General features: G+C 37.5%; 1 long non-coding RNA gene across 2 annotated transcripts in view; it reads right to left on the reverse strand.

Annotated features, from left to right (window-relative positions):
• LOC126197398 (uncharacterized) overlaps window positions 1-10,535 on the reverse strand; it is a 39,309-nt gene extending 28,774 nt beyond the window's left edge. For both annotated transcript variants that reach the window (XR_007539766.1, XR_007539772.1), the window contains exon 1: window positions 10,245-10,535. This is a non-coding gene — a long non-coding RNA (uncharacterized LOC126197398). The remainder of the gene's footprint in view (window positions 1-10,244) is intronic.
• Between the last annotated feature and the right edge of the window lie 10,431 nt (window positions 10,536-20,966).

Genomic DNA, 20,966 nt, shown 5'->3' on the forward strand with positions numbered 1-20,966 from the left:
TCTACCAACTTCAAAGGATATTTTACTCTCTGGGACAATATATATTCACCTCTATGGATTATCATTTCGTCAAGTCACACACACTACTAAATCACCGTATCACTAACTGTCCAAACTCAAATATTGTAGGCAAGCCATACAGGGGCAACATAGTTCACAAACCACTCACCACCAAACTCTATTTTGTCAGCAATCAGCCTTCACTGAATCACACCTCATCACTACCACACCTCATTCCTAACTTTTTTACATTTTCTCTGGGGTACTGTTTTATTTCCTCATATAAACATTAACCACTACACTGACACACCCTTCTTTTATCTTCTCTGCACCATTCTTCAACCTTGTATTATACCACCTTTACAAAATTTAACATCAACTTCACCTCACTCACGTTTTTAACTCGACTTCAAACCATACACCATCGGTTACTCCATTCTTTCGAAAACCAGAACATCACTACTTCATTACCTTCATCATTTCTAATTGTCACATTACTCCAATTTCATAAATCTCCACATCACCCACATACCAACTACTTCGTACACACTCTCTCATACTTTAGATGTCTCCACTATATCATTTCCTCTCGTATTCTAAATATTAAGGGACTGTACTTCCTACACCTTTCTACCTCCATAACAAATGTCAAAGGGTAAATTCTTTTACACTAAGCCACAACAAACAAAATAACCAGACACAATATAAACCTTCTTTACAATCTTATCAATAACCAAGGGTCTCTCAAGTCTCTTTATTTACTAGTCTTCACTGTATTTCACTTCACAATAGCTAATAACCTCTCCACAATTGGACTCTTTGTAACTTCTACAAATTTTAATACTAACACAATCACACTCCAGAAAGCCACTCTCCATTACCAACGTCAAGTTTCACCTTCATCATCTACATTTTCAATATTTCCTGTTCTCAACATCAGTACAACTCATTTACCTAATAGGGGTACCAATAAAACTTCTTATCCCGTCACACATAAATACTTCCTCACTATCATTATTCTCTACCACACAAACTGAAATAACTAATTCTATTGCTTGGGAATGGGCCACGTCCTCACACACACACACCTCCATCCTAAAATTTCACCTCACATCAGATATCTACACCATTTCGATACACATCGTAAATTAACATAAATTCTATAATGTTGGATTTGAGTGGGAGCCTCTTATTCCAAACAACAATCAGCATCTATACCTCAATGGGAAGGGCCATCAATTACACTTTCTGTACACCTTACATATATTGCAACTTCCACTACAACAACAGATTTTCCTTCTCTCCCAGCATCTGCACTAGGGTCTTCGAACACCTTCTACTCTCTTCCTAATTTTAACAGTCACGGTCTTAATCTCACCACCTGGCTCATACAAAAATTCAAAAACTTAATAATGCAACACTCACGATCATATTTTATAACAGGTCTCAAACATTACCAACTTGCTAGTCATTGTTTCTTACATCTATACACTCCAACCACACCTATGTTCATTTACCTCTAACAACTCTTGGGACTCATTCTCAGTTCCAATCTCTCTTTTACACACTGTACCCGCATTGCCTTTATCAACACATCATCACTCACTCTACTCTTGGATATACTACCTTCAGTCAGACTTCCCTCTTTTCACAGGGCACCTACGATTAACTCGCAAACAAATATATTAAATCATCCACATTTCTGCTCAACTCAGGTCTCCTCCTACTCTTCCATACACAGCGTGTCAACTGCACCAATACCTACTCCATCATTTACATTCTTATCTCCAACATGCTACCAACTCACACAAGGGACATCCAAGGACCAAGAATTGCCTGGGCAATGGGAATCTCCACCTCATACATTTTGAATTCCATTCTCACAAAATACTCTCTTTTCAGTGTTTTCAGCTCATACACATCACCAACATTCCAAATATTTTGAGAATAAACCTATAAAACCTTATCAACTAGCCTAATTTTTAGGGGATCAATGTACAGGGGGAACAAAATTTCTTTCATAACAATCGAACAAACATCCATTTTTTCTCTTTTTTCCTTTCTATACTCGCTCTAAATTCTCTCATCCTCGCTACCTCATCCAAAGTGAGTTATTATTTGATTGGTCTTCTATTCGTACATCTGTCTACCAACTTCAAAGGATATTTTACTCTCTGGGACAACACATATTCACCTCTATGGATTATCATTTCGTCAAGTCACACACACTACTAATTCACCGTATCACTAACTGTCCAAACTCAAATCTTGTAGGCATGCCATACAGGGGCAACATAGTTCACAAACCATTCACCACCAAACTCTATTTTGTCAGCAATTAGCCTTCACTGAATCACACCTCTTCATTACCACACCTCGTTCCTAACTTTTTTACATTTTCTCTGGGGTACTGTTTTATTTCCTCATATAAACATTAACCACTACTCTGACACAACCTTCTTTTATCTCCTCTGCACCATTCGTCAACCTTGTATTATACCACCTTTACAAAATTTAACATCAACTTCACCTCACTCACGTTTTTAACTCTACTTCAAACCATACACCATTGGTTACTCCATTCTTTCGAAAACCAGAACATCACTACTTCATTACCTTCATCATTTCTAATTGTCACATTACTCCAATTTCATAAACCTCCACATCACGCACATACCAACTACTTCGTACACACTCTCTCATACTTTAGTTGTCTCCACTATAGCATTTCCTCTCGTATTCTAAATATTAAGGGACTGTACTTCCTACACCTTTCTACCTCCATAACACATCTCAAAGGGTAAATTCTTTTACACTAAGCCACAACAAACAAAATAACCAGACACAATATAAACCTTCTTTACAATCTTATCAATAACCAAGGGTCGCTCAAGTCTCTTTATTTACTAGTCTTCACTGTATTTCACTTCACAATAGCTAATAACCTCTCCACAATTGGACTCTTTGTAACTTCTACAAATTTTAATACTAACACAATCACACTCCAGAAAGCCACTCTCCATTACCAACATCAAGTTTCACCTTCATCATCTACATTTTCAATATTTCCTGTTCTCAACATCAGTACAACTCATTTGCCTAATAGGGGTGCCAATAAAACTTCTTATCCCGTCACACATAAATACTTCCTCACTATCATTATTCTCTACCACACAAACTGAAATAACTAATTCTATTGCTTGGGAATGGGCCACGTCCTCACACACACACACCTCCATCCTAAAATTTCACCTCACATCAGGTATCTACATCATTTCGATACACATCGTAAATTAACATAATTTCTATAATGTTGGATTTGAGTGGGAGCCTCTCGTTCCAAACAACAATCAGCATCTATACCTCAATGGGAAGGGCCATCAATTACTCTTTCTGTACACCTTACATATACTGCAACTTTCACTACAACAACAGACTTTCCTTCTCTCTCAGCATCTGCATTAGGGTCTTCGAACACCTTCTACTCTCTTCCTAATAAAAACAGTCACGGGTTTTACTCTCATCACCTGGCTCATACAAAACTCCAAAATCTCAATAATGCAACTCTCACGATCATATTTTATAACAGGTCTCAAACATTACCAACTTGCTAGTCATTGTTTCTTACATCTATACACTCCAACCACACCTATGTTCATTTACCTCTAACAACTCTTGGGACTCATTCTCAGTTCCAATCTCTCTTTTACACACTGTACCCGCATTGCCTTTATCAACACATCATCACTCACTCTACTCTTGGATATACTACCTTCAGTCACACTTCCCTCTTTTCACAGGGCACCTACGATTAACTCGCAAACAAATATATTAAATCATCCACATTTCTGCTCAACTCAGGTCTCCTCCTAGTCTTCCATACACAGCGTGTCAACTGCACCAATACCTACTCCATTATTTACATTCTTATCTCCAACATGCTACCAACTCACACAAGGGACATCCAAGGACCAAGAATTGCCTGGGCAATGGGAATCTCCACCTCATACATTTTAAACTCCATTCTCACAAAATACTCTCTTTTCAGTGTTTTCAGCTCATACACATCACTAACATTCCAAATATTTTGAGAATAAACCTATAAAACCTTATCAACTAGCCTCATTTTTAGGGGATCAATCTACAGGGGGAACAAAATTTCTTTCATAACAATTGAACAAACATCCATTTTTTCTCTTTTTTCCTTTCTATACTCGCTCTAAATTCTCTCATCCTCGCTACCTCATCCAAAGTGAGTTATTATTTGATTGGTCTTCTATTCGTACATCTGTCTACCAACTTCAAAGGATATTTTACTCTCTGGGACAATATATATTCACCTCTATGGATTATCATTTCGTCAAGTCACACACACTACTAAATCACCGTATCACTAACTGTCCAAACTCAAATATTGTAGGCAAGCCATACAGGGGCAACATAGTTCACAAACCACTCACCACCAAACTCTATTTTGTCAGCAATCAGCCTTCACTGAATCACACCTCATCACTACCACACCTCATTCCTAACTTTTTTACATTTTCTCTGGGGTACTGTTTTATTTCCTCATATAAACATTAACCACTACACTGACACACCCTTCTTTTATCTTCTCTGCACCATTCTTCAACCTTGTATTATACCACCTTTACAAAATTTAACATCAACTTCACCTCACTCACGTTTTTAACTCGACTTCAAACCATACACCATCGGTTACTCCATTCTTTCGAAAACCAGAACATCACTACTTCATTACCTTCATCATTTCTAATTGTCACATTACTCCAATTTCATAAATCTCCACATCACCCACATACCAACTACTTCGTACACACTCTCTCATACTTTAGATGTCTCCACTATATCATTTCCTCTCGTATTCTAAATATTAAGGGACTGTACTTCCTACACCTTTCTACCTCCATAACAAATGTCAAAGGGTAAATTCTTTTACACTAAGCCACAACAAACAAAATAACCAGACACAATATAAACCTTCTTTACAATCTTATCAATAACCAAGGGTCTCTCAAGTCTCTTTATTTACTAGTCTTCACTGTATTTCACTTCACAATAGCTAATAACCTCTCCACAATTGGACTCTTTGTAACTTCTACAAATTTTAATACTAACACAATCACACTCCAGAAAGCCACTCTCCATTACCAACGTCAAGTTTCACCTTCATCATCTACATTTTCAATATTTCCTGTTCTCAACATCAGTACAACTCATTTACCTAATAGGGGTACCAATAAAACTTCTTATCCCGTCACACATAAATACTTCCTCACTATCATTATTCTCTACCACACAAACTGAAATAACTAATTCTATTGCTTGGGAATGGGCCACGTCCTCACACACACACACCTCCATCCTAAAATTTCACCTCACATCAGATATCTACACCATTTCGATACACATCGTAAATTAACATAAATTCTATAATGTTGGATTTGAGTGGGAGCCTCTTATTCCAAACAACAATCAGCATCTATACCTCAATGGGAAGGGCCATCAATTACACTTTCTGTACACCTTACATATATTGCAACTTCCACTACAACAACAGATTTTCCTTCTCTCCCAGCATCTGCACTAGGGTCTTCGAACACCTTCTACTCTCTTCCTAATTTTAACAGTCACGGTCTTAATCTCACCACCTGGCTCATACAAAAATTCAAAAACTTAATAATGCAACACTCACGATCATATTTTATAACAGGTCTCAAACATTACCAACTTGCTAGTCATTGTTTCTTACATCTATACACTCCAACCACACCTATGTTCATTTACCTCTAACAACTCTTGGGACTCATTCTCAGTTCCAATCTCTCTTTTACACACTGTACCCGCATTGCCTTTATCAACACATCATCACTCACTCTACTCTTGGATATACTACCTTCAGTCAGACTTCCCTCTTTTCACAGGGCACCTACGATTAACTCGCAAACAAATATATTAAATCATCCACATTTCTGCTCAACTCAGGTCTCCTCCTACTCTTCCATACACAGCGTGTCAACTGCACCAATACCTACTCCATCATTTACATTCTTATCTCCAACATGCTACCAACTCACACAAGGGACATCCAAGGACCAAGAATTGCCTGGGCAATGGGAATCTCCACCTCATACATTTTGAATTCCATTCTCACAAAATACTCTCTTTTCAGTGTTTTCAGCTCATACACATCACCAACATTCCAAATATTTTGAGAATAAACCTATAAAACCTTATCAACTAGCCTAATTTTTAGGGGATCAATGTACAGGGGGAACAAAATTTCTTTCATAACAATCGAACAAACATCCATTTTTTCTCTTTTTTCCTTTCTATACTCGCTCTAAATTCTCTCATCCTCGCTACCTCATCCAAAGTGAGTTATTATTTGATTGGTCTTCTATTCGTACATCTGTCTACCAACTTCAAAGGATATTTTACTCTCTGGGACAACACATATTCACCTCTATGGATTATCATTTCGTCAAGTCACACACACTACTAATTCACCGTATCACTAACTGTCCAAACTCAAATCTTGTAGGCATGCCATACAGGGGCAACATAGTTCACAAACCATTCACCACCAAACTCTATTTTGTCAGCAATTAGCCTTCACTGAATCACACCTCTTCATTACCACACCTCGTTCCTAACTTTTTTACATTTTCTCTGGGGTACTGTTTTATTTCCTCATATAAACATTAACCACTACTCTGACACAACCTTCTTTTATCTCCTCTGCACCATTCGTCAACCTTGTATTATACCACCTTTACAAAATTTAACATCAACTTCACCTCACTCACGTTTTTAACTCTACTTCAAACCATACACCATTGGTTACTCCATTCTTTCGAAAACCAGAACATCACTACTTCATTACCTTCATCATTTCTAATTGTCACATTACTCCAATTTCATAAACCTCCACATCACGCACATACCAACTACTTCGTACACACTCTCTCATACTTTAGTTGTCTCCACTATAGCATTTCCTCTCGTATTCTAAATATTAAGGGACTGTACTTCCTACACCTTTCTACCTCCATAACACATCTCAAAGGGTAAATTCTTTTACACTAAGCCACAACAAACAAAATAACCAGACACAATATAAACCTTCTTTACAATCTTATCAATAACCAAGGGTCGCTCAAGTCTCTTTATTTACTAGTCTTCACTGTATTTCACTTCACAATAGCTAATAACCTCTCCACAATTGGACTCTTTGTAACTTCTACAAATTTTAATACTAACACAATCACACTCCAGAAAGCCACTCTCCATTACCAACATCAAGTTTCACCTTCATCATCTACATTTTCAATATTTCCTGTTCTCAACATCAGTACAACTCATTTGCCTAATAGGGGTGCCAATAAAACTTCTTATCCCGTCACACATAAATACTTCCTCACTATCATTATTCTCTACCACACAAACTGAAATAACTAATTCTATTGCTTGGGAATGGGCCACGTCCTCACACACACACACCTCCATCCTAAAATTTCACCTCACATCAGGTATCTACATCATTTCGATACACATCGTAAATTAACATAATTTCTATAATGTTGGATTTGAGTGGGAGCCTCTTATTCCAAACAACAATCAGCATGTATACCTCAATGGGAAGGGCCATCAATTACTCTTTCTGTACACCTTACATATACTGCAACTTTCACTACAACAACAGACTTTCCTTCTCTCTCAGCATCTGCATTAGGGTCTTCGAACACCTTCTACTCTCTTCCTAATAAAAACAGTCACGGGTTTTACTCTCATCACCTGGCTCATACAAAACTCCAAAATCTCAATAATGCAACTCTCACGATCATATTCTATAACAGGTCTCAAACATTACCAACTTGCTAGTCATTGTTTCTTACATCTATACACTCCAACCACACCTATGTTCATTTACCTCTAAGAACTCTTGGGACTCATTCTCAGTTCCAATCTCTCTTTTACACACTGTACCCGCATTGCCTTTATCAACACATCATCACTCACTCTACTCTTGGATATACTACCTTCAGTCAGACTCCCCTCTTTTCACAGGGCACCTACGATTAACTCGCAAACAAATATATTAAATCATCCACATTTCTGCTCAACTCAGGTCTCCTCCTACTCTTCCATACACAGCGTGTCAACTGCACCAATACCTACTCCATCATTTACATTCTTATCTCCAACATGCTACCAACTCACACAAGGGACATCCAAGGACCAAGAATTGCCTGGGCAATGGGAATCTCCACCTCATACATTTTAAACTCCATTCTCACAAAATACTCTCTTTTCAGTGTTTTCAGCTCATACACATCACCAACATTCCAAATATTTTGAGAATAAACCTATAAAACCTTATCAACTATCCTAATTTTTAGGGGATCAATCTACAGGGGGAACAAAATTTCTTTCATAACAATCGAACAAACATCCATTTTTTCTCTTTTTTCCTTTCTATACTCGCTCTAAGTTCTCTCATCCTCGCTATCTCATCCAAAGTGAGTTATTATTTGATTGGTCTTCTATTCGTACATCTGTCTACCAACTTCAAAGGATATTTTACTCTCTGGGACAATACATATTCACCTCTATGGATTATCATTTCGTCAAGTCACACACACTACTAAATCACCGTATCACTAACTGTCCAAACTCAAATCTTGTAGGCAAGCCATACAGGGGCAACATAGTTCACAAACCACTCGCCACTAAACTCTATTTTGTCAGCAATTAGCCTTCACTGAATCACACCGCTTCACCACCACACCTCGTTCCTAACTTTTTTACATTTTCTCTGGGGTACTGTTTTATTTCCTCATATAAACATTAACCACTACACTGACACAACCTTCTTTTATCTTCTCTGCACCATTCTTCAACCTTGTATTATACCACCTTTACAAAATTTAACATCAACTTCACCTCACTCACGTTTTTAACTCGACTTCAAACCATACACCATCGGTTACTCCATTCTTTCGAAAATCAGAACATCACTACTTCATTACCTTCATCATTTCTAATTGTCACATTACTCCAATTTCATAAAGCTCCACATCACGCACATACCAACTACTTCGTACACACTCTCTCATACTTTAGATGTCTCCACTATATCATTTCCTATCGTATTCTAAATATTAAGGGACTGTACTTCCTACACCTTTCTATCTCCATAACACATCTCAAAGGGTAAATTCTTTTACACTAAGCCACAACAAACAAAATAACCAGACACAATATAAACCTTCTTTACAATCTTATCAATAACCAAGGGTCGCTCAAGTCTCTCTTTATTTACTAGTCTTCACTGTATTTCACTTCACAATAGCTAATAACCTCTCCACAATTGGACTCTTTGTAACTTCTACAAATTTTAATACTAACACAATCACACTCCAGAAAGCCACTCTCCATTACCAACATCAAGTTTCACCTTCATCATCTACATTTTCAATATTTCCTGTTCTCAACATCAGTACAACTCATTTGCCTAATAGGGGTACCAATAAAACTTCTTATCCCGTCACACATAAATACTTCCTCACTATCATTATTCTCTACCACACAAACTGAAATAACTAATTCTATTGCTTGGGAATGGGCCACGTCCTCACACACACACACCTCCATCCTAAAATTTCACCTCACATCAGGTATCTACATCATTTCGATACACATCGTAAATTAACATAATTTCTATAATGTTGGATTTGAGTGGGAGCCTCTCGATCCAAACAACAATCAGCATCTATACCTCAATGGGAAGGGCCATCAATTACTCTTTCTGTACACCTTACATATACTGCAACTTTCACTACAACAACAGACTTTCCTTCTCTCTCAGCATCTGCATTAGGGTCTTCGAACAACTTCTATTCTCTTCCTAATAAAAACAGTCACGGGTTTTACTCTCATCACCTGGCTCATACAAAACTCCAAAATCTCAATAATGCAACTCTCACGATCATATTCTACAACAGGTCTCAAATATTACCAACTTGCTAGTCATTGTTTCTTACATCTATACACTCCAACCACACCTATGTTCATTTACCTCTAAGAACTCTTGGGACTCATTCTCAGTTCCAATCTCTCTTTTACACACTGTACCCGCATTGCCTTTATCAACACATCATCACTCATTCTACTCTTGGATATACTACCTTCAGTCAGACTCCCCTCTTTTCACAGGGCACCTACGATTAACTCGCAAACAAATATATTAAATCATCCACATTTCTGCTCAACTCAGGTCTCCTCCTACTCTTGCATACACAGCGTGTCAACTGCACCAATACCTACTCCATCATTTACATTCTTATCTCCAACATGCTACCAACTCACACAAGGGACATCCAAGGACCAAGAATTGCCTGGGCAATGGGAATCTCCACCTCATACTTTTTAAACTCCATTCTCACAAAATACTCTCTTTTCAGTGTTTTCAGCTCATACACATCACCAACATTCCAAATATTTTGAGAATAAACCTATAAAACCTTATCAACTAGCCTAATTTTTAGGGGATCAATCTACAGGGGGAACAAAATTTCTTTCATAACAATCGAACAAACATCCATTTTTTCTCTTTTTTCCTTTCTATACTCGCTCTAAATTCTCTCATCCTCGCTATCTCATCCAAAGTGAGTTATTATTTTATTGGTCTTCTATTCGTACATCTGTCTACCAACTTCAAAGGATATTTTACTCTCTGGGACAATACATATTCACCTCTATGGATTATCATTTCGTCAAGTCACACACACTACTAAATCACCGTATCACTAACTGTCCAAACTCAAATCTTGTAGGCAAGCCATACAGGGGCAACATAGTTCACAAACCACTCACCACCAAACTCTATTTTGTCAGCAATTAGCCTTCACTGAATCACACCGCTTCACCACCACACCTCGTTCCTAACTTTTTTACATTTTCTCTGGGGTACTGTTTTATTTCCTCATATAAACATTAACCACTACACTGACACAACCTTCTTTTATCTTCTCTGCACCATTCTTTAACCTTGTATTATACCACCTTTACAAAATTTAACATCAACTTCACCTCACTCACGTTTTTAACTCTACTTCAAACCATACACCATCGGTTACTCCATTCTTTCGAAAACCAGAACATCACTACTTCATTACCTTCATCATTTCTAATTGTCACATTACTCCAATTTCATAAACCTCCACATCACGCACATACCAACTACTTCGTACACACTCTCTCATACTTTAGATGTCTCCACTATAGCATTTCCTCTCGTATTCTAAATATTAAGGGACTGTACTTCCTACACCTTTCTACCTCCATAACACATCTCAAAGGGTAAATTCTTTTACACTAAGCCACAACAAACAAAATAACCAGACTCAATATAAACCTTCTTTACAATCTTATCAATAACCAAGGGTCGCTCAAGTCTCTTTATTTACTAGTCTTCACTGTATTTCACTTCACAATAGCTAATAACCTCTCCACAATTGGACTCTTTGTAACTTCTACAAATTTTAATACTAACACAATCACACTCCAGAAAGCCACTCTCCATTACCAACATCAAGTTTCACCTTCATCATCTACATTTTCAATATTTCCTGTTCTCAACATCAGTACAACTCATTTACCTAATAGGGGTACCAATAAAACTTCTTATACCGTCACACATAAATACTTCCTCACTATCATTATTCTCTACCACACAAACTGAAATAACTAATTCTATTGCTTGGGAATGGGCCACGTCCTCACACACACACACCTCCATCCTAAAATTTCACCTCACATCAGATATCTACATCATTTCGATACACATCGTAAATTAACATAAATTCTATAATGTTGGATTTGAGTGGGAGCCTCTCGTTCCCAACAACAATCAGCATCTATACCTCAATGGGAAGGGCCATCAATTACACTTTCTGTACACCTTACATATACTGCAACTTCCACTACAACAACAGATTTTCCTTCTCTCCCAGCATCTGCACTAGGGTCTTCGAACACCTTCTACTCTCTTCCTAATTTTAACAGTCACGGTCTTACTCTCACCACCTGGCTCATACAAAAATTCAAAAACTTAATAATGCAACTCTCACGATCATATTTTATAACAGGTCTCAAACATTACCAACTTGCTAGTCATTGTTTCTTACATCTATACACTCCAACCACACCTATGTTCATTTACCTCTAACAACTCTTGGGACTCATTCTCAGTTCCAATCTCTCTTTTACACACTGTACCCGCATTGCCTTTATCAACACATCATCACTCACTCTACTCTTGGATATACTACCTTCAGTCAGACTTCCCTCTTTTCACAGGGCACCTACGATTAACTCGCAAACAAATATATTAAATCATCCACATTTCTGCTCAACTCAGGTCTCCTCATACTCTTCCATACACAGCGTGTCAACTGCACCAATACCTACTCCATCATTTACATTCTTATCTCCAACATGCTACCAACTCACACAAGGGACATCCAAGGACCAAGAATTGCCTGGGCAATGGGAATCTCCACCTCATACTTTTTAAACTCCATTCTCACAAAATACTCTCTTTTCAGTGTTTTCAGCTCATACACATCACCAACATTCCAAATATTTTGAGAATAAACCTATAAAACCTTATCAACTAGCCTAATTTTTAGGGGATCAATCTACAGGGGGAACAAAATTTCTTTCATAACAATCGAACAAACATCCATTTTTTCTCTTTTTTCCTTTCTATACTCGCTCTAAATTCTCTCATCCTCGCTATCTCATCCAAAGTGAGTTATTATTTTATTGGTCTTCTATTCGTACATCTGTCTACCAACTTCAAAGGATATTTTACTCTCTGGGACAATACATATTCACCTCTATGGATTATCATTTCGTCAAGTCACACACACTACTAAATCACCGTATCACTAACTGTCCAAACTCAAATCTTGTAGGCAAGCCATACAGGGGCAACATAGTTCACAAACCACTCACCACCAAACTCTATTTTGTCAGCAATTAGCCTTCACTGAATCACACCGCTTCACCACCACACCTCGTTCCTAACTTTTTTACATTTTCTCTGGGGTACTGTTTTATTTCCTCATATAAACATTAACCACTACACTGACACAACCTTCTTTTATCTTCTCTGCACCATTCTTCAACCTTGTATTATACCACCTTTACAAAATTTAACATCAACTTCACCTCACTCACGTTTTTAACTCGACTTCAAACCATACACCATCGGTTACTCCATTCTTTCGAAAATCAGAACATCACTACTTCATTACCTTCATCATTTCTAATTGTCACATTACTCCAATTTCATAAAGCTCCACATCACGCACATACCAACTACTTCGTACACACTCTCTCATACTTTAGATGTCTCCACTATATCATTTATTCTCGTATTCTAAATATTAAGGGACTGTACATCCTACACCTTTCTATCTCCATAACACATCTCAAAGGGTAAATTCTTTTACACTAAGCCACAACAAACAAAATAACCAGACACAATATAAACCTTCTTTACAATCTTATCAATAACCAAGGGTCGCTCAAGTCTCTTTATTTACTAGTCTTCACTGTATTTCACTTCACAATAGCTAATAACCTCTCCACAATTGGACTCTTTGTAACTTCTACAAATTTTAATACTAACACAATCACACTCCAGAAAGCCACTCTCCATTACCAACATCAAGTTTCACCTTCATCATCTACATTTTCAATATTTCCTGTTCTCAACATCAGTACAACTCATTTGCCTAATAGGGGTACCAATAAAACTTCTTATCCCGTCACACATAAATACTTCCTCACTATCATTATTCTCTACCACACAAACTGAAATAACTAATTCTATTGCTTGGGAATGGGCCACGTCCTCAGACACACACACCTCCATCCTAAAATTTCACCTCACATCAGGTATCTACATCATTTCGATACACATCGTAAATTAACATAATTTCTATAATGTTGGATTTGAGTGGGAGCCTCTTATTCCAAACAACAATCAGCATCTATACCTCAATGGGAAGGGCCATCAATTACTCTTTCTGTACACCTTACATATACTGCAACTTTCACTACAACAACAGACTTTCCTTCTCTCTCAGCATCTGCATTAGGGTCTTCGAACACCTTCTACTCTCTTCCTAATAAAAACAGTCACGGGTTTTACTCTCATCACCTGGCTCATACAAAACTCCAAAATCTCAATAATGCAACTCTCACGATCATATTCTATAACAGGTCTCAAACATTACCAACTTGCTAGTCATTGTTTCTTACATCTATACACTCCAACCACACCTATGTTCATTTACCTCTAAGAACTCTTGGGACTCATTCTCAGTTCCAATCTCTCTTTTACACACTGTACCCGCATTGCCTTTATCAACACATCATCACTCACTCTACTCTTGGATATACTACCTTCAGTCAGACTCCCCTCTTTTCACAGGGCACCTACGATTAACTCGCAAACAAATATATTAAATCATCCACATTTCTGCTCAACTCAGGTCTCCTCCTACTCTTCCATACACAGCGTGTCAACTGCACCAATACCTACTCCATCATTTACATTCTTATCTCCAACATGCTACCAACTCACACAAGGGACATCCAAGGACCAAGAATTGCCTGGGCAATGGGAATCTCCACCTCATACATTTTAAACTCCATTCTCACAAAATACTCTCTTTTCAGTGTTTTCAGCTCATACACATCACCAACATTCCAAATATTTTGAGAATAAACCTATAAAACCTTATCAACTATCCTAATTTTTAGGGGATCAATCTACAGGGGGAACAAAATTTCTTTCATAACAATCGAACAAACATCCATTTTTTCTCTTTTTTCCTTTCTATACTCGCTCTAAGTTCTCTCATCCTCGCTATCTCATCCAAAGTGAGTTATTATTTGATTGGTCTTCTATTCGTACATCTGTCTACCAACTTCAAAGGATATTTTACTCTCTGGGACAATACATATTCACCTCTATGGATTATCATTTCGTCAAGTCACACACACTACTAAATCACCGTATCACTAACTGTCCAAACTCAAATCTTGTAGGCAAGCCATACAGGGGCAACATAGTTCACAAACCACTCGCCACCAAACTCTATTTTGTCAGCAATTAGCCTTCACTGAATCACACCGCTTCACCACCACACCTCGTTCCTAACTTTTTTACATTTTCTCTGGGGTACTGTTTTATTTCCTCATATAAACATTAACCACTACACTGACACAACCTTCTTTTATCTTCTCTGCACCATTCTTCAACCTTGTATTATACCACCTTTACAAAATTTAACATCAACTTCACCTCACTCACGTTTTTAACTCGACTTCAAACCATACACCATCGGTTACTCCATTCTTTCGAAAATCAGAACATCACTACTTCATTACCTTCATCATTTCTAATTGTCACATTACTCCAATTTCATAAAGCTCCACATCACGCACATACCAACTACTTCGTACACACTCTCTCATACTTTAGATGTCCCCACTATATCATTTCCTATCGTATTCTAAATATTAAGGGACTGTACTTCCTACACCTTTCTATCTCCATAACACATCTCAAAGGGTAAATTCTTTTACATTAAGCCACAACAAACAAAATAACCAGACACAATATAAACCTTCTTTACAATCTTATCAATAACCAAGGGTCGCTCAAGTCTCTCTTTATTTACTAGTCTTCACTGTATTTCACTTCACAATAGCTAATAACCTCTCCACAATTGGACTCTTTGTAACTTCTACAAATTTTAATACTAACACAATCACACTCCAGAAAGCCACTCTCCATTACCAACATCAAGTTTCACCTTCATCATCTACATTTTCAATATTTCCTGTTCTCAACATCAGTACAACTCATTTGCCTAATAGGGGTACCAATAAAACTTCTTATCCCGTCACACATAAATACTTCCTCACTATCATTATTCTCTACCACACAAACTGAAATAACTAATTCTATTGCTTGGGAATGGGCCACGTCCTCACACACACACACCTCCATCCTAAAATTTCACCTCACATCAGGTATCTACATCATTTCGATACACATCGTAAATTAACATAATTTCTATAATGTTGGATTTGAGTGGGAGCCTCTCGATCCAAACAACAATCAGCATCTATACCTCAATGGGAAGGGCCATCAATTACTCTTTCTGTACACCTTACATATACTGCAACTTTCACTACAACAACAGACTTTCCTTCTCTCTCAGCATCTGCATTAGGGTCTTCGAACAACTTCTATTCTCTTCCTAATAAAAACAGTCACGGGTTTTACTCTCATCACCTGGCTCATACAAAACTCCAAAATCTCAATAATGCAACTCTCACGATCATATTCTACAACAGGTCTCAAATATTACCAACTTGCTAGTCATTGTTTCTTACATCTATACACTCCAACCACACCTATGTTCATTTACCTCTAAGAACTCTTGGGACTCATTCTCAGTTCCAATCTCTCTTTTACACACTGTACCCGCATTGCCTTTATCAACACATCATCACTCATTCTACTCTTGGATATACTACCTTCAGTCAGACTCCCCTCTTTTCACAGGGCACCTACGATTAACTCGCAAACAAATATATTAAATCATCCACATTTCTGCTCAACTCAGGTCTCCTCCTACTCTTGCATACACAGCGTGTCAACTGCACCAATACCTACTCCATCATTTACATTCTTATCTCCAACATGCTACCAACTCACACAAGGGACATCCAAGGACCAAGAATTGCCTGGGCAATGGGAATCTCCACCTCATACTTTTTAAACTCCATTCTCACAAAATACTCTCTTTTCAGTGTTTTCAGCTCATACACATCACCAACATTCCAAATATTTTGAGAATAAACCTATAAAACCTTATCAACTAGCCTAATTTTTAGGGGATCAATCTACAGGGGGAACAAAATTTCTTTCATAACAATCGAACAAACATCCATTTTTTCTCTTTTTTCCTTTCTATACTCGCTCTAAATTCTCTCATCCTCGCTATCTCATCCAAAGTGAGTTATTATTTTATTGGTCTTCTATTCGTACATCTGTCTACCAACTTCAAAGGATATTTTACTCTCTGGGACAATACATATTCACCTCTATGGATTATCATTTCGTCAAGTCACACACACTACTAAATCACCGTATCACTAACTGTCCAAACTCAAATATTGTAGGCAAGCCATACAGGGGCAACATAGTTCACAAACCACTCACCACCAAACTCTATTTTGTCAGCAATTAGCCTTCACTGAATCACACCGCTTCACCACCACACCTCGTTCCTAACTTTTTTACATTTTCTCTGGGGTACTGTTTTATTTCCTCATATAAACATTAACCACTACACTGACACAACCTTCTTTTATCTTCTCTGCACCATTCTTCAACCTTGTATTATACCACCTTTACAAAATTTAACATCAACTTCACCTCACTCACGTTTTTAACTCGACTTCAAACCATACACCATCGGTTACTCCATTCTTTCGAAAATCAGAACATCACTACTTCATTACCTTCATCATTTCTAATTGTCACATTACTCCAATTTCATAAAGCTCCACATCACGCACATACCAACTACTTCGTACACACTCTCTCATACTTTAGATGTCTCCACTATATCATTTCCTCTCGTATTCTAAATATTAAGGGACTGTACTTCCTACACCTTTCTATCTCCATAACACATCTCAAAGGGTAAATTCTTTTACACTAAGCCACAACAAACAAAATAACCAGACATAATATAAACCTTCTTTACAATCTTATCAATAACCAAGGGTCGCTCAAGTCTCTTTATTTACTAGTCTTCACTGTATTTCACTTCACAATAGCTAATAACCTCTCCACAATTGGACTCTTTGTAACTTCTACAAATTTTAATACTAACACAATCACACTCCAGAAAGCCACTCTCCATTACCAACATCAAGTTTCACCTTCATCATCTACATTTTCAATATTTCCTGTTCTCAACATCAGTACAACTCATTTGCCTAATAGGGGTACCAATAAAACTTCTTATCCCGTCACACATAAATACTTCCTCACTATCATTATTCTCTACCACACAAACTGAAATAACTAATTCTATTGCTTGGGAATGGGCCACGTCCTCACACACACACACCTCCATCCTAAAATTTCACCTCACATCAGGTATCTACATCATTTCGATACACATCGTAAATTAACATAATTTCTATAATGTTGGATTTGAGTGGGAGCCTCTTATTCCAAACAACAATCAGCATGTATACCTCAATGGGAAGGGCCATCAATTACTCTTTCTGTACACCTTACATATACTGCAACTTTCACTACAACAACAGACTTCCCTTCTCTCTCAGCATCTGCATTAGGGTCTTCGAACACCTTCTACTCTCTTCCTAATAAAAACAGTCACGGGTTTTACTCTCATCACCTGGCTCATACAAAACTCCAAAATCTCAATAATGCAACTCTCACGATCATATTCTATAACAGGTCTCAAACATTACCAACTTGCTAGTCATTGTTTCTTACATCTATACACTCCAACCACACCTATGTTCATTTACCTCTAACAACTCTTGGGACTCATTCTCAGTTCCAATCTCTCTTTTACACACTGTACCCGCATTGCCTTTATCAACACATCATCACTCACTCTACTCTTGGATATACTACCTTCAATCAGACTCCCCTCTTTTCACAGGGCACCTACGATTAACTCGCAAACAAATATATTAAATCATCCACATTTCTGCTCAACTCAGGTCTCCTCCTACTCTTCCATACACAGCGTGTCAACTGCACCAATACCTACTCCATCATTTACATTCTTATCTCCAACATGCTACCAACTCACACAAGGGACATCCGAGGACCAAGAATTGCCTGGGCAATGGGAATCTCCACCTCATACATTTTAAACTCCATTCTCACAAAATACTCTCTTTTCAGTGTTTTCAGCTCATACACATCACCAACATTCCAAATATTTTGAGAATAAACCTATAAAACCTTATCAACTATCCTAATTTTTAGGGGATCAATCTACATGGGGAACAAAATTTCTTTCATAACAATCGAACAAACATCCATTTTTTCTCTTTTTTCCTTTCTATACTCGCTCTAAGTTCTCTCATCCTCGCTATCTCATCCAAAGTGAGTTATTATTTGATTGGTCTTCTATTCGTACATCTGTCTACCAACTTCAAAGGATATTTTACTCTCTGGGACAATACATATTCACCTCTATGGATTATCATTTCGTCAAGTCACACACACTACTAAATCACCGTATCACTAACTGTCCAAACTCAAATATTGTAGGCAAGCCATACAGGGGCAACATAGTTCACAAACCATTCACCACCAAACTCTATTTTGTCAGCAATTAGCCTTCACTGAATCACACCTCTTCACTACCACACCTCGTTCCTAACTTTTTTACATTTTCTCTGGGGTACTGTTTTATTTCCTCATATAAACATTAACCACTACACTGACACAACCTTCTTTTATCTTCTCTGCACCATTCTTTAACCTTGTATTATACCACCTTTACAAAATTTAACATCAACTTCACCTCACTCACGTTTTTAACTCTACTTCAAACCATACACCATTGGTTACTCCATTCTTTCGAAAACCAGAACATCACTACTTCATTACCTTCATCATTTCTAATTGTCATATTACTCCAATTTCATAAACCTCCACATCACGCACATACCAACTACTTCGTACATACTCTCTCATACTTTAGATGTCTCCACTATAGCATTTCCTCTCGTATTCTAAATATTAAGGGACTGTACTTCCTACACCTTTCTACCTCCATAACACATCTCAAAGGGTAAATTCTTTTACACTAAGCCACAACAAACAAAATAACCAGACTCAATATAAACCTTCTTTACAATCTTATCAATAACCAAGGGTCGCTCAAGTCTCTTTATTTACTAGTCTTCACTGTATTTCACTTCACAATAGCTAATAACCTCTCCACAATTGGACTCTTTGTAACTTCTACAAATTTTAATACTAACACAATCACACTCCAGAAAGCCACTCTCCATTACCAACATCAAGTTTCACCTTCATCATCTACATTTTCAATATTTCCTGTTCTCAACATCAGTACAACTCATTTGCCTAATAGGGGTACCAATAAAACTTCTTATCCCGTCACACATAAATACTTCCTCACTATCATTATTCTCTACCACACAAACTGAAATAACTAATTCTATTGCTTGGGAATGGGCCACGTCCTCACACACACACACCTCCATCCTAAAATTTCACCTCACATCAGGTATCTACATCATTTCGATACACATCGTAAATTAACATAATTTCTATAATGTTGGATTTGAGTGGGAGCCTCTCGTTCCAAACAACAATCAGCATCTATACCTCAATGGGAAGGGCCATCAATTACTCTTTCTGTACACCTTACATATACTGCAACTTTCACTACAACAACAGACTTTCCTTCTCTCTCAGCATCTGCATTAGGGTCTTCGAACACCTTCTACTCTCTTCCTAATAAAAACAGTCACGGGTTTTACTCTCATCACCTGGCTCATACAAAACTCCAAAATCTCAATAATGCAACTCTCACGATCATATTCTATAACAGGTCTCAAATATTACCAACTTGCTAGTCATTGTTTCTTACATCTATACACTCCAACCACACCTATGTTCATTTACCTCTAACAACTCTTGGGACTCATTCTCAGTTCCAATCTCTCTTTTACACACTGTACCCGCATTGCCTTTATCAACACATCATCACTCACTCTACTCTTGGATATACTACCTTCAGTCAGACTTCCCTCTTTTC

This window comes from Schistocerca nitens, chromosome 1 (assembly GCF_023898315.1).
Source record: "Schistocerca nitens isolate TAMUIC-IGC-003100 chromosome 1, iqSchNite1.1, whole genome shotgun sequence".
NCBI classification, from domain to species: domain Eukaryota; kingdom Metazoa; phylum Arthropoda; class Insecta; order Orthoptera; family Acrididae; genus Schistocerca; species Schistocerca nitens.